The sequence below is a fragment of the Leguminivora glycinivorella genome, chromosome Z (assembly GCF_023078275.1).
Source record: "Leguminivora glycinivorella isolate SPB_JAAS2020 chromosome Z, LegGlyc_1.1, whole genome shotgun sequence".
Taxonomy (NCBI): Eukaryota; Metazoa; Arthropoda; class Insecta; order Lepidoptera; family Tortricidae; genus Leguminivora; species Leguminivora glycinivorella.
The window spans coordinates 9,856,858-9,873,627 of NC_062998.1; positions in this window are offsets into that span (position 1 = coordinate 9,856,858).

Here is a 16,770-nt window from a genome sequence, read left to right on the forward strand (position 1 = left end):
ATATTTAGCACAATATGTTTTTTGCCTCTTACTGCCTATTATACAATATATACATACCTACTATGGCAATTCTATCACAGCGCAGAATATGCAGAAGCCGTGCAGAAGCCACATGGTGGTCTGTGGCAGAAACTCAATAGACATTTTTAGAGTTTTTAAAATAAGTACCTAAGTAGGTACGTGAAGTAACATGGTAAATTAAAAAAATATCATTAGATACTTATTGCGAAGGTGTAAACAATTTCCTTCGTTTTGCCACATATCAATAATTACCTATCTATATTAAATTCATTAATCCGTATACATTACATTTTTACAGTACGGTAATATTTACCCCGTTATTCATAAACGTACACTAAAGTTATCAAGCCGATAAAGTTCGTTTGTCCCTTTCCGACGTATTGGTGTGATGGAAAGGGACAAACGAACTTTATCGGCTGGATAACTTTAGTGTACGTTTATGAATAAAGGTGTTAAAATTTATAGCTACGAAATTTTACATAAAACACCTACTTTAAATTAAAATAAAAAATGTTGAATTTGGTTAACATTATAATAGTTATTTGTTATACAAGGGGGCAAAGTTGTATTTTAACGCCAAGTGTGGAATTGAAAAACGAGCAAGTGAAAGGATTCTATAGTTGAACCACGAGCGAAGCGAGTGGTTCGAGAATAGAATCCTGAACTTGCGAGTTTTTTAACACACGAGAAGTAAAATACATTTGCACCCAAGTGTAACACAAAACTTTTCCCCTCACTATAGCGAGGAAACTACAACGCAAAAAATGCGTTTATCACTGCTTCTAGTAGTTCCACAGGTGGTAAATCATCTTTATTACTAGATTCACCTACTTTTATCAATTTTAAAGCAGTTAATTTGACTTTATTCAAGGTCAAATAACTTTACCCACTAGTGGATAAAATGCGTTTTTACCCGCTGGTATTAAAGGACAAAACACGTGTTTCCGAGCTAGTGAGGGGAAAAAGATCTCACGCAAGCTGTGCTAATTAATTCGCGAATTCGTCGAGAGGTGGCGCTAAACACAATTATGCTCATTAGAGAACCTATACTTCTAGCCTAGCCCAGTCTTTAGACTTATGTGAGTAACGTAAAAGTACCTAATAGTTTTGTAGGTACGGAACCCTCGGTGGGCGAGTCCGACTCGCACTTGGCCGGTTTTTATTTTTGCACTTTGTTGGCGTGATTGATATACATATTGGTACCAAATTTCAGCTTTCTAGTGCTAACGGTTACTGAGATTATCCGCGGACGGACGGACGGACGGACGGACGGACAGACAGACATGGCGAAACTATAAGGGTTCCTAGTTGACTACGGAACCCTAAAAAACGGCCAAAACGTCTTTAAGTGTCATTACTTCATGATAATGCAAGACCACATGTTGAGAAGAGGACCCGTAAATTTCTAGAGGAGCTCGGTTGGACAACGATACCTCATCCACCTTATAGTCCTGATTTGGCACTTTCCGACTATAACCTTTTCCGGGCTTTAAAATAGCATCTTCGTAAAAAGAAATTCGAAAATTCCGGTAACCTAAAAAATCACCTTGCTAATTTTTTTGCCTCTCAGCCACTTTTTGGAACCCTAGACCACTGTAGAACTATGTCATAGTGACATTATAAATCAGATTGTAAGAAATCTCTTGCTGCTTGTCATTTTGACATCGTTGTAGAGTGTCCTATTAGGGTTCCCATTGGTTGAGTGTACCTATTAAGTATGGTTCATCATTTAGTTACCAGCATAAAAGTTGTACGAATAAAGTGAAAATTATAGCTCAAATCAAATCTATTCTCATCTATAATGAGTAGTCGCTGTGGCCTTAATTACTATCCATGCTATCCCACCAAGTTAACAGATGTTGCTCGGTGATGATATCCTTGCTCGTTATTCTGAATGAATAGAATGTTGTTTTGACTATACGCAGGACTTTTAGGATTTAAAGCCGCATAAAATGGTTGACTCTTGGTCTATAGTAACCATCAAACGTAACTGCTTATTTTAATTTTATAATAGCCAGCTTTTCTAAAATAAAAATTACGCCTTTTAAATGTATTTTTCTTGAAAACGGACTGGCTATACCTACTCGTGATACTTGTCAGTCGAAATTGTCTCCACTGTATCTTACATTTCACATTTTTGGTACTTTGCACTTGGATTTGGGCAACCGAAGTACGGTGTAAAATATGGAATATAGTTTAACGATTTATTTATTACAAATTCAAATGATTTAGATCAATTTTAGTTATTTCACATAAGCACACACAGGCAGGCAAGCGCGGTTGCGTGATAAACGATGTAACGTCAGGCTGCCCTTTTCTCTTTATTTGTAACTTTTGTAAGTGCGATAGTGACGCACCGATGCGATAAAGTTTATCCATCTAGTGTACTACGGCAGCAGATCACAGAGTGACAAAAGTTTTCCGTGCGCAACGATCACTAGCCGCGATCGAACACGAATGAAACAGCTTCACCAACAGCTTGGACAACTCGCAGGGCCCCTGACATTGGCAGCTGACCTCACGCCTTTTGGCAGTCGCCTTGGCATTGCAGCAACAAGACGCCGCTCAAAATTTGTACTTAGTAATTATACTGGCCGGCCTTTACCTTCGCCTCTTATATCTTACGCGTGTTTTGCTTCGTTTGTTTAAGTTTAACTTAGTTTTAGGTGAAGTTGAGGGTTAGGAAGGAGAATATTCATGATTATAAATGATCATTATTTGGGCTGGCCGCCAAAAAAGTTACGTTCTATCGTGTGACGGAAAACAAAACGAACGAATTAAAAACCTGTCAAGAGCATGCACCCGCCTATCACAATACTCTTCCTAAAATGGAATACATATTAGAGGATGTCCAGTACGGTACCTATATAAAAAGCAAATGGAAGTACTTTTGAAGGGAAAACATATGCAAATATTTGAAAACGTTCTGACCAATCATAGTTTCGTCGGCATAGTCTTCATTGAAAGAAAGCACTCATATCAGCTTTACTTGCACATTTATAAATTTGGGCCAGGGTGAAACGATTTATTTCCCTTTAAAGTGGTTCTAATATTTTTTTAATCAATAGTTGATACATAAGTAAGTAAGTAAACTCTTTATTGTACCAGCAGCACTAACAAAAATATACAAGACATCAAATATAAAAGAAATATTTATTAGCAACAACTTTGCAGATTTTTAATATAAGTAAAGTAAATCTTTAAGAATCTTTAAGTTAAGAAAACAACATAACATTTTTGTATAGGTTTGTTTTTATCGTGAGACAATTAATGCCGCATTTTTTATACGAATAAACCCAAATTCCAGCATCTGTGAGAATCAGGTTCTCAACATTCATTAACCAAAACGCTTTTCGAAATATGCCTTTAATATACTAAATACGCAGAGCTTTATGCATTTATAATACAATGCACATATAAAAATGCAATTATCACGCAACATTTAACCTTATAATATTTTCAATGATTAATATTTGCAGTCCGGTAGTGTTTACTCTCAGTTCATTCAGCAAAGAGCTCTCTGACCTAAAATGCATAATTTCTGCTAAAATAGCTGTTTAATAGCAAATCAAGCAATTTGCAAAACAATGCTCATAATGCTTACTCATACGATGTTATCTCATTGGTTTGATGCTCCTACTGTTTGGCAGGTATTGATTTATTTAAACTTTATTACATATAAATACTACCCAAATGTAGTATGAAGATACTTTCAAGATTGGGGAAGTTGCAATTTTTTCAAATATGTATAGGGTGTACGTGTACGGTAATGCAAATTTTCATCGATCATCATGACGTCACATCATCAAACAAAGAATGTACGAGTTGTAGTAATGACTGGTATTTTTTGCCTTCACGGTGATGATTTGAATGAATCATTTATTTAGTACTTTATTAAGTTTCTCAGAATCATTCCTTACCTTATGTACATGTACAATTGTACGCATCCTAAAACGATATCGAACTTCAATTTTAAAATATAACATTGGTTCTGCGGGCGAAGCACACTAGTTCGATAAACTTTATCGTATCGGTGCGTCCGTAATCCGTATCGCACTTACGATTAGTGCGAAAAGGACGGCCTGACATTATTTTTTATCAGGTTAAGGTTATTAATCGAATAACGGCTCTTCAATTTAACAAACTAGACCAAAAGTTTGTTCATAACAAAACAAAACCTCGATGACATAACTGTTAGCAGCGTCAAAGACAAGGAAACCATATAAAAGGCGATGGCGATGGCGTCCTGACCTCTCGAAAATTCGAAGGTCACTCGCATTACACGTACCCGCTATATAGCTGTGGGTGTCTTGCGCCATGGTAGTGACAGTGGATCGACCCCCATTTGACCTATTTCCCGGCTCAGGCGGCCGCCGTAAACTGCGCGTGAACCGACGCGGGACCGTTTCGTGAACACTCGGTTTATTTTCGGAGTTTCCTTGCATATAAATATTTGTTAAATAATCTTTTTTGGGAACTTGGTAATTTTTGGCGTTACTGTACTATTATATATTCTGTGGCGTTACTTAAATGGAGTTTAAAATGGTACTCGTGTCGTATTGAATAGCGATAAAAATTTAAAAGTTACAAGTTGTGATTTATTTCAAAATAAGTACATGTCGGAGTTTAACGGTTTAAATATAAACACTTATGCTTTTAGAATACTAATTAGACATTTCTTATTACGATTTCTTCATACGATTAAAATTATACAGCTTATTACTAAGTAGGTATTCATTCCGAGGGACTACCTCTGAAAAGCAGCCTCGTTTAATTCACAGAAGTTTTAATCAATTTATCCAGTCACGTGGTCATCTTTCAATGAAGCTCTTTGCACGTGTTACACGTGTACCATTACAACAAAATTTGTTTGGCTTTAACTTTATAAATAAATTATGGTAATTAGCTAGTTATTATCAAGTGATTCCTCATTTTAACATTTCTTTCATATTGGTATTACAAAAAAGGTAATAATAACAACTAAACACCATGTCTACAAATAAGAATTATCTTAATAATGTTATGGATAATTACACGCCATATAATATCTATAGTAATCTCCTTCACTTTAGGGGAAGTTTACTTTAGTTTAGAAAGGACCAGCATCATCATCATCATCATGCCATGCACTTAATTTCATAAACCGTATATTTTTCCTAAACCTGTTGTTCGTTTACACTCTAACAATTATTCCTACTCGTAAGAATAATGGGAGCATCAGCGGCTGTGTAGCCATAAAAAACAATGACTACGTGACCGTAATTCAGTAGTCCTTAGCCAGCGAAATTCCACAAGATTTTCCGCGGCGGCTGTTGGTAAACCGTCGGCCATGTTTCCCGCGACGCGTTGCCCAAATGTTAATGACCTCTAAACCCAGGTCGAAGTTCAAACGTTACACGAGCAAAAGATTTACCTACGCCAGTACATTTTCACGGGTCACCCCTTGTATTGATCGACGGTGATTCGGAAGGAATCTAGGTTAGAGGCTCAGAATTGTAATCGAGTATTCTGATCGCGATTATCGCGTTACATGATATAAAATAAATGTACGTCACTCTTTGACACCACTCGAGCGCGTAACGACAGAGATGAGTGGTACAACTCGGGCGGGTAGCGGGACCACATTAATGATGTTAATGTCGACATCAAAGGAGAACCAACGTTCAGACAAGATTGGATTCATGGTACCATATAAGAACCTATCATGAAAGAGGACAGAGTATAGTCACAGTGGCCACAGTGCATAGATGGGCGTATTCAATACAAATCGCCCGGCATGTCCAATCCCCTTAATTCCCATATCTATGATATACTGCCATCTCTGGACACAGGCTTGAAACCATTGAAGCCATCTAGCCGAGAATCAGCTAAACGTGTGGCGCTCTAGGCACTTGATGGATTCAATGTAGGTACGGTTTTTTTTTTAGATTTTATCTGTCTATATACAGAGTTATACATAATTATATGTCTTTGCCATCAGTAGGACGGGGCTAAAAAAACATGTGTCCTAGAACAGGAAAGTGCACTTTCTTTCGTTCGTAGTACGAAAAGAAAAGCCCCTTTCCTAGTACGTGGTCTGAAAAACACATCGTCGGAGGACTCGGAGGTCATATTACTTTACTATAATAGTACAATATGTCATTCGCATGGCAGGCAGATACACAATTTACAACGTTCTGTATTTAAAACAAATACGAGTAGATAGATACGTACCAGAATTAAACAGAACCTCCTCCTCTCTCTCGACAAATTATTTGTCATGCTGTAAGTCGTCTATCGCCTGTCTCATTCGAATCTCGTATGTGCTCTTTCACATTTCGCCATCGCACAATGACGGCTCCATCTGTTAAAAACGAATTTGTTAGTGAATTTGTTTTTTATTATTCAGAAACGTCTGCGAGCGATATTACATGTTTTAAATTATAGGAAAAATGGCAGCAGCGGGACTCGAACCAGCGACCTCTGGCTTTGCCGGAGCCAGCCGCACTTCCAACTGCGCCACGGAGGCCTGTTGGATGTGCGCAAATTCAGTTGGGAGCGGGACTGGCTCCGTCAAAGCCAGAGGTCGCAGGTTCAAGTCCTGCCGGAGATGTGAATTTTTTCATTTTTCGTATAATTAAAAAAAAATGGAATTTCTTAGTGACTAATTCCCAAACGTAGAGTATTTTTATAATTCTAAGTTTATGTGTTCCTGGATTTCATAGTCATTTTAGGTTAGGTATTCCTGAGTGCGAATTTTGAACTTCGACCGCTCTATTTCGAAAATTGGTTGATAAACTTGTAAAATTGAAAACATCTTATGGCACATAAAATTCAAATTTCGCTCCCCGGGTCAGAATAACTATTTAACTTCTAAAAAACAAGTTTGGATTTTCTCGTTTTACCTCAATAATACCGCCGTTTTGCTTATTATTGGAGTAGTAAATAAATGTAAACAAAAAAATAAAACCGCCTTCAAAAAAAAAGCGTGTTACAAAACACGGAGAAACTAAAAAGCCAAAAATAATAAACCTTCGAATTCAGATTTCTTATCGGATTGCAATAATCTAAACATCCAAATTATAAACAAATCAATTATTTTTGTAGTCGGTACCAGACCTGTTTGTCGCCTTGCTATTTCCTGTTTGCCCTACCCAACCATACGCAGACTCCAAAAATAATTGATTTGTTTATAATTTGGATGTTTAGATTATTGCAATCCGATAAGAAATCTGAATTCGAAGGTTTATTATTTTTGGCTTTTTAGTTTCTCCGTGTTTTGTAACACGCTTTTTTTTTGAAGGCGGTTTTATTTTTTGTTAAAAAGTTAATTTATTTGTTGATTTTTAGTGGTTCCTAGTGATATTATATGTATCAGTCCGAATATATGTACAGTAGTGAAAGAATTGTCCTTTAACTCCTAACCATTGAGGAGTTGACCTTCCATCATCAGCTCAGCCACATAAAATTATTACCATCAGGCGCAAATACTGGTGCACCTTTGAAAAATACACAAAAAACATTACATGTGCCTATAACATTTGAAGAGTTCCCTCGATTTCTCCAAGATCCCATCATCAGACCACGACTTGGTGCCAATGGGACCATCTCGGGGTTATACCCGTTCGATCAAAAAAAAAATTTTGAAAATCGGTCTACGATTCTCGGAGATATCGAGTAACATACATACAAAAAAAAAATAAAAAAAAAAACATTCAGTCGAATTGAGAACCTCCTCCTTTTTTGAAGTCGGTTAAAAATCTACCCTCAAAAGGCTCGTTATGCATCTTGTGGGTAGAGAAAAATATTACACGACCAAATCAGAAAGTTAAAGACAGGTCGCTGAGTGACAGATCCGCGTGGTTTTTGTATTTGGTCGGTTAACCGACAAATGATGTAACTGCCCAAATTATTTTTAAATAACTAAAAATACACATTTTATGTGAGCAGGACGAGTGCGTCTAGCGAATAGTATAATCTATCAGGGCGTCCATATGATAATCGACAATCTGGTACTTCTGCTAGCATTGCGTCATAAAATAGTCATTTCCCTTTTTAACCCCCGACGCAAAAACGGAGGGGTGTTATAAGTTTGACGTGTCTGTCTGTCTGTCTGTCTGTCTGTCTGTTTGTCTGTCTGTGTGTGTGTCTGTCTGTGGCATCGTAGCTCCCGAACGGATGAACCGATTTAGATTTAGTTTTTTTTGTCTGAAAGCTGAGTCAGTCGGGAGTGTTCTTAGCCATGTTTCATGAAAATCGGTCAACTATGTCGCAGTCGGGGGTTTTTTCAAAATTTTAATTTTGTGGTTAGGTTATATTACTAGTGCATTATAAATACCGCGTATAGCCGTGAACCGACATGTATCGTCCTTTTCTAGCGCTGGGCTAATTTGACACCAAAATATTTAACCCTTAAATGCATGATTTTTGCTTTTAACGAGAAATTGATATATGCCATAGACAATGGTTTTCGCACTCTAAAAAAAATTAACTTCGAATTTAATACCTTAGTAGGTATATACCTTAGTACCTTAATACCTTAGTAATCAGTGTAAGAAGTTAAATAGATTTAATAGGCTAAATCTTATATATATGTAAATACATTAATAAAATTTATATGAAAAGTTTTACGACTATTAGAAAGGTACACTATTCGTGAAACCCCCCTATGATAAAATGTTTTAACATAAAATAATGATTAATTCTGAAAAAATCTGCCTAAATCTTATAGCTACTAAAACTCGCCATCATCCAGTTTTTTTTCACACTTTTCCGAAATTTTATCTTAACCTTTAAATGCATGCTTTTTTTTGGCTGGAAATAATGTTTTTATTTAGTTATTTAGATGTAGGATCTAGGAAAAAAAAATAAAAATGTCCAGCTTATACTTTGGCCAGTTTATTTAAAAATATATATATTGTAGCCAAATGGCAACAATATGCAGTGGGTTAACTTAAAAAATCCAACAAAATGAGGGTAGGACGAGTGCGTCTAGCGAATTAAATAGTAATCTATCAACACGTCCATATGCTAATCGACAATCTGGTAAAGCTTTAGGAGAATTTTATGAAATAGTTTACCGTTGTCCCGTACAAACGTGTATTTTCTTTAAATTTGCTGGTGTGAGAGGATCTTTTTCTATGGCAATTTGCTAATTAAGCGCTTAAAAAATAAGTCGCAGCACACGAAATAAATTGCGTTTGTACGGAACAGCCCGTGGAATGCTCGTTTAAACCATAGCGTCATACTCGTATAAGTAATAGTCATTTCCCTTTTATTGCTAGTGCATTATCTCCTTCTTCAGTCGTTCCCTTAATGCTGAGGATCGTGACATCTTGTCATTCTGTTGAAGACTAGGTCCCTCGCATCAGGCATAAAATAGTGTATTATAAATACCACGTATAGCCGTGAACCGACATGCATCATCGTCCTCAGGGCAGAACCAGCATTTACCGTATGATTAGTGTATGTTTAATCAATCAATGCGCCTATATGGTATTCGACAATCGGGTACTTCTGCTTTATAAGTATGTAGTTTATAGCATAATATATAGCGTCATATAATAGTAATTTCCCTTTTATTGCTGGTGCATTATAAATACCGCGTATAGCCGTGAACCGACATGCATCATCGTCCTCAGGGCAGAACTAGTATTTACCGTATGATTAGGTAATTTAGGTATGTATAATTAATCAATGCGCCTATATGGTATTCGACAATCGGGTAGGTACTTCTGCTTTATAAGTATGTAGTTTATAGCATAATATATAGCGTCATATAATAGTCATTTCCCTTTTATTGCTGGTGCATTATAAACAGAGATCGGACGGATTTGCGACATTCTTAGTGACTTATGTCATTTTAATGACTTTTAGTATGAGATGACGCACAAAAATCCGATCTCTGATTATAAATACCGCGTATAGCCGTGAACCGACATGCATCATCGTCCTCAGGGCAGAACCAGCATTTACCGTATGATTAGGTAATTTAGGTATGTATAATTAATCCATGCGCCTATATGGTATTCGACAATCGGGTACATCTGCTTTATAAGTATGTAGTTTATAGCATAATATAAGGCGTCAAAGAGTCATATAATAGTCATTTCCCTTTTATTGCTGGTGCATTATAAATACCGCGTATAGCCGTGAACCGACATGCATCGCCGTCCTCTAGCTGGGCTCTTGGCTGGACCAGGGCGCGAGGCGGGGGCGGCGCCTATTCCTAGCGCGAAACTAGGCCGACTGCCGACCGCGACCGCGGCCGTTTGCCGCAAGCCTAGAGCGGAACGGACCGGCCTATGGCGCGGACATGTTTGTGGGAATGAGGGAGAATTTAAGTCACAACTTCTCCAAAATTGTTACATTGTGTTGAGCAACTTGGTAATAATTTTATTAATATGTATTTATTATTATGGACCAATACGTCTGAAATAAATGATTTCAATTTCAATACCAGGGTGGCTAGCCGAATGGCACAATCGCTCACGAAACGCTCACGAAACGAAGCGCTAGTAGATATCTATCTCTATCGCGCTTGCGTATTGGCGCGACAGAGCCAGCGGCGTATCGCTTTCGTCTGGCGTCGGAGAAATGCCATTCGGCTACGGGGCCTGGTCTGCGCAGCGCTCGATGAAAAATTATGGAATATCTTGGAGGAGACTTTATTGACGTCTTTCGACTTCTGAAAATGAGGATCTCATATCTAAAGCAGCAGCTGACGTTCAGCTTCAACCGCCACAGACACTGAACAATTTTACTATATTTGGTGTTTAAATAATAACTCTTTAAATACTGAAACGGACAAAGCTGAAAAATACTTGTAGTTTGACAGTGGGTGATTGTCATTCGAAAATAATATTATCTATCACCTGACCCTTCAGCACAACTTGCCTTGTCGCGCGACTTCAAGTATGGACTCCCGCGCGACAAGGCAAGTTGTGCTAGAGGGGCTGTTGGTAGGTGACTATAGGACGTAGCCGTAAGTACTTCAATCCGCTACACCTATCATTTGCACCACGCAATATCTTTGAGTCCGGACGCATGCAGTGCCAACAAAAAAATAGGCATGTACTTCTTAGAACCGAGGTTCAAGATCCATGCCGTTTGACTCAGGCTTAAATATCAGATACTCTTCCTACACATACAGAGACAGTGGAAAGCGTAATAAATAATATTTAGAAAAGCGCCCGATATTCGATATCATATTGACGACATTATGCTAACTAAGAGTGTCTAGTATATATAGATAATTACTGTCAAAGTAAAATGTGTAGTCATAGTCACAGCACATAGACTGCCATATGTCGACACAGGATTTTGAACCTCAGTTTTGACAATTACTTATTCGCACATCTTCTTGTGTTAAAATCTTCATGTGTTAAAATTGTCAAATATTAATATGAACGCCATCTAGACGATCGCACATTTTTTTAGATGTTGCACATTGATTATCTTTTTCTTAGACTTTATCTGTCTAAGGTACAGAGGGGCAAATCTCGACGAGGGCAATTGTAACTGATCCATTTTTTCCACTATTCCACTATGATGTTGAGTTTTACATGTATCCACTGAAGACGCCTTCCATATATAACCGGTGGACACTATTTCAAACATTGTAAAACATGGAAAGATTAGAGATTTTCCCCGCTGCACCTTATACGGAATTATGCTCTTATATGTTTTTGATGATCAAAGTATGCGGGCTACTTAAATAGTGACACGTTTCACAGAGGTATGTTCACCAAGTTGACAGCTAGCTATTTCTATAGCCCCTCGATTTACTTGGCTCTAACACGGCTGTTGCTATCAAAATTGCTGTCAAACTGTCTGGAACATCTGTACGCGATCTCGGTTCTATGTGTGGCTGCGCCTTTGTTAGGTACAGGGGGCCGATTTTTGAGTCTCACTATCACTAAAATACCGGTTGAAAACGGTGAATTGCCTATTATTTTCAGTGACAATTTTCTGAATTCGAACGCCGTGAGACTCAAAAATCGGCCCCCAGTTCCTGAATTTAGTAAGATATGTGGAGCGTTTTAATTTAAAGTCTGCCGACACGGTAGAATCAATTGAAAATAAACTGAAACGAAATAAACGACGCCAAAAACGGTTAGCGTGAAAGTAAATGCCACCTCAATTGTGTTGAACATTGCGAAAAGATGCGTTTTTTTGCACTTCATTAGGTATTTAAGTTAGTCTGAATGCATATACAGCGCGTAAACCTAGCTAATAAGGGCGATAAATGAAACCAGGCATATAATTCAATATTGTTATCATTAATTAAGAGGTCTTTTTGAGTTACTCTTAATTTTCACAACATAATCAATTTTTGAAAAATTTCCCAGCAGCAATGTACTGTAAACGTGGTTGCGATGACAATCATGACAACTGTCAACGAGCGTTTAACGCGAGTGTATTTGCATTACGTTGCGGGCCGAATTATTTTGTATGGATAAAAAAAATATTTAAATTTTAAGTAAAAGTTATCTAATTCCATTTTTTATGTCCTATACTCACCATCGTTAAGAGGTTCGCCCGTATTAGGTTTACACCCTGTATATAGTTTTGCACAACAAAACAAGGGCAGATAAAAGACAACGGAACTAATATATGCATAATGGTAAGATGGTCGCAAACCTCCTGAATAGCCGAAAGATCGTAGGGGGCAATTGCACAAAAGATCCCTATGGATCGAAGTGTATCCGTAAGGACCCCTGCAGATATAAGATGAGATAAAACGGCTATCTTGTTCTATACGGGGGATGTACAAAGACCCGATTTTTTTTTCAAAATATTGGTAAGATTACACTCTGATTGCAACCGCCGCTGCATTACTGCTTCAGCGTTGACGCAGGTGCTAGCTTTGAATTCCCTTCACAAAAGGAGTAACTGATAGGGAAGACCTCTCGTTTTAAATGTTAAGGAAATTTTACATACATTAAACGAGGTAAGTATTGAAATGAATGACTACCAATATGACATTAAAATAGCCTTCCATATAAATGCTGATAATCAATTTCAACTACCATTTAAGTAGAAAGCTAAGTAATCAGTTTCCTTCACGGACGAAAAAAGACAACGGGTCTAGCCTAAAAACTGAACGTTGAATACCTTTTTAGAAAATGGAAACTTGACCTAGAAACGCGGGTTGGTATTATGGTTACGTTGAACTTTTAAAATGAATCATGCCAGAGCTTCGTCGAAATTTAGTGGCACACATTTTGTTATATGGTCTAGTTATGCGAAAATAGATTCCGTTTCAACAACGACAAGCGACTGTGCTACAGTTTGAAAATAACGTTGCATTTTTGTGGCATACGGATTTTGTTTCAGCCATTTGTTATATTGTAATAGGCACGTCTGCCTGGAAATAGAAGCTACTACTCGAATGTATGGCAGGTAAGATTGGATATGAAAATAGTTTTTAACCTATGTACACAATGTTTAGTTCAGTTCGGTAAATATAAGTACTTATACATACAAAGGAGAGTATAAAGAGAGTATCAGTATCACTCAACTTCAACCATTTATTTTGAATTGGTCGATACAACACATTTTGTGTTATGTCCTGCACAAAGTAATAGTCAAGTTGCGAAAAGTTTTCCTATTATATACCCATACTGATATCGAGAAAATGGCAGCTCGCTGCGAGTAATTAGAATAATGTAATTACGCTTCAGCACTGCAGGCGCCATCTATTATTTAATTACTAGGCGCCATATTGACTTCGGTTGAAGCTAAGGAAGGAAGATATGATTATTATAGTGACTGATTCCTAAAAAACATGAAAATTTCTGATAGATGGTCTATGGCCTTCCGACATCGAACTACATTTCGCCTGCACTTTAGAAAGCGAGTCTTTGTTTTCACTTCGTAGCCGTAATTTATAGTAATGAGGAGAGATCATTGTACGCCGTTTCGTAAATTGCTCTCGAGTCCATCGTCTTGCTGTGTTTGGCTACGTTTCAAATGAGCGAGATTTCTTTTCTTGAATTATTTTCATTCAGTTTAAAGGGATCGTTCTAATTGTAGGAGGAAAAGTTGCGTGCTAAGTGTGCGCGTCTAGATGCAGGTGTTAGAACCTTGGTCGGCGAAGTGAACGCACTTTCACTTGAATGCACGAGCAGTGCAGGTATTGGTGTAGATACGGCAGATATAGAATATGGGGCGAGCCGACGACCAGCACAATCGCGTCGTAATTTCTTTGTGCCTTTTCTATGTCACCTTATCGCTAATATCCTTCAGTGTTTTCGGCGGCGTCGGTTATCACATTCGTAGTTATTTATGTCATAAACAGAGTCATGGCCGGTTGCCGATCTCCTAAATTGATGGCCATTGTGATTTAAACACATATGAAGAAAAGATATGATATTTGATCATTTTGGTTCTTTACAGTTTCGAATCGCCCCGATTGCACTCTGGATTAAGATCCATATTATCTAAAGTACGATGCAAGTTGCATTTGCAAGGTCTCGGAGACTGTTGTCCGACAGAAGCAGGGTGATTGCTGCGAGTGACTGAGACTTCAATGAAGGTAGCAGTCTGGTCAAGGCCGAGCCAACTAACTCCTTGAGATGCAAGTTGAGATGCAAGTTCGCATTACTTTATTACGCGATTCACCTATTTTTTTTCAATTTGCATCAACTTTGAATACATTTTTGCATACATACATTGTATTACCATTTGGACGTATCTAGGTTGGCTGGAAAGGTTAACAATGAGTATGACTCAAAGTATGTCATCGTCGACTCAAATTATATCCAGCCGCTTTCTTGCCAATGCTATTGTCTATGCAAATATGTCTTATTAACATTTTATTTGCGGGAAAATTGAATATGAACTTAAGACATAGTAGTTTAAAGATATTTACTACCTACTAGCTAGCTAGTAGGAAAAGACTTTTTATTCTTTAAAAACAGATAGCAAAATCGCATTTTATCCACAAGAGCGCAAAGAATATTTGAAATCCGAGCGTGTCATTTTAAATATAATTTCTTGTAAAGGCATCTCCCAGACAGGACAATTTTGTCCCTGTGCTTAAATTGTTTTAACAAATCATGTGATGCGAACGTAAAAATAATTTCATATCGAATTGTATCCGACTAAAAACATAAAATTCAAACAATTTTATAACATGGTTTTACCATAAGACACTTGAAATCGTACAAGAAATTATATTTTTGACTCTTCCATTTTACTATGATTTGAATTGCTTGTTAGTCAGAACGCACCTAAAAGTAATATTGCAATCTCAAAACGCGTGAAACGGAACGCACCCAAATAGATTTTTCTTCTTGATTCTTAATTTGAAACTTTTGTGGTTTCAGTCGGGGCTTCGTGGAAATTGTAATAAGCGCAAATTGACTTATTACTGTGCAATTATGTTCCAGTTGTTTTTATTGCGTGTTTCCTCGCTTTAGTGAGGTGAAAAGTTATGTGTTACACACGGGATGCAAAGTTATTTTAACTCGTGTGTATTGCAACACTCTCTACGCTCAGGATTCTATTTTTGAACTACTCGCTTCGCTCATGATTCTATTTTCGAACTACTCGCTTCGCTCGTGGTTCAACCATAGAATCCATTCGCTCGCTCGTAGTTCAACCCTAGAATCCATTCGCTAGTTCGTGTTGCAATTCCACACTCGGTTAAAATACAACTTTGCTCCCTTGTATAACAAATAACTATTTTGTTGTTAGGTTTATGAACCCATTAGGTAAAGTATATTGTTTAACATTCTACTGCGTGTATGATTTTATATTATTTTAACATTTTATTAAGTATATAAAATAAACCTACATGCTAAACATATTTTTTCTATGTATGTGAAAACTACACGGTTCAAGAGTTAGGGCCTATTTAGACTATAACGCAAACTCGCATGCGATTTTAGTTACAATGCGGACTGTTGACGTTACATACATTCAGCATTCCAATCAAATACCGCAATGCACTGAAACTCGCTATGAGTTCTTGGATCGTGCAAATGGATCCTTAATCTGAAATAGCGCTTACCTACAAACACTATTCAGGAGCATTTGATGAAATTGGCTAACGTTGTCCTGTACGAACACCTTTCTCTAAGCCATTGTGCAGAATTATGTACCTACAGAAAAGTGATCGCATGCATTAAACTCCGAAAAAAAAACGCAACACACGAAATATAATACGGATGTACGGGACACCCACCAAAAATACGATTCTCTATGATTTGACCAATTTCTAAGATATCAAAACAAGCAAACCATATACTCCAGGATAATAGTAATTTAAAAACGTAATCCAAGTGCGGAATACTAATTAACAAAATCTAAACGAAGCATCAACATCAAACCGGTCAGGCAGCGTCGTATATTTGAACGGAGCGTTCAAACACTGGCCACGGCCTCCAGGACTTACTTGTCCGATTTAATGGAGTTAAAAAGCGAGCGAACCTGCCCCACTGACCACTGGTTTGGGCTCGAGTAAATATAATGAAACTGAGGTCGAAATTTAATAATAGAATCGTCCGTGGCATACCTACTGCTAAACAGCGACGTTTAACTAATCGGTCTCTCGCTGCAACTATTGTATTGTCAAACTCTATGTGTAAGTGTCATCTCCAATCTCCATATAATATCTAGGTAACCTAAAAAAATCTACCCGCACAAAAATGTATTACAATGACATCTTCTGTAAGCGTACTCATCGAATGATATACCTATCTATTTTTGTACTAGATGTCTTTTTATAATTATTTAAGCACCTAATATACCAACACAGTAATA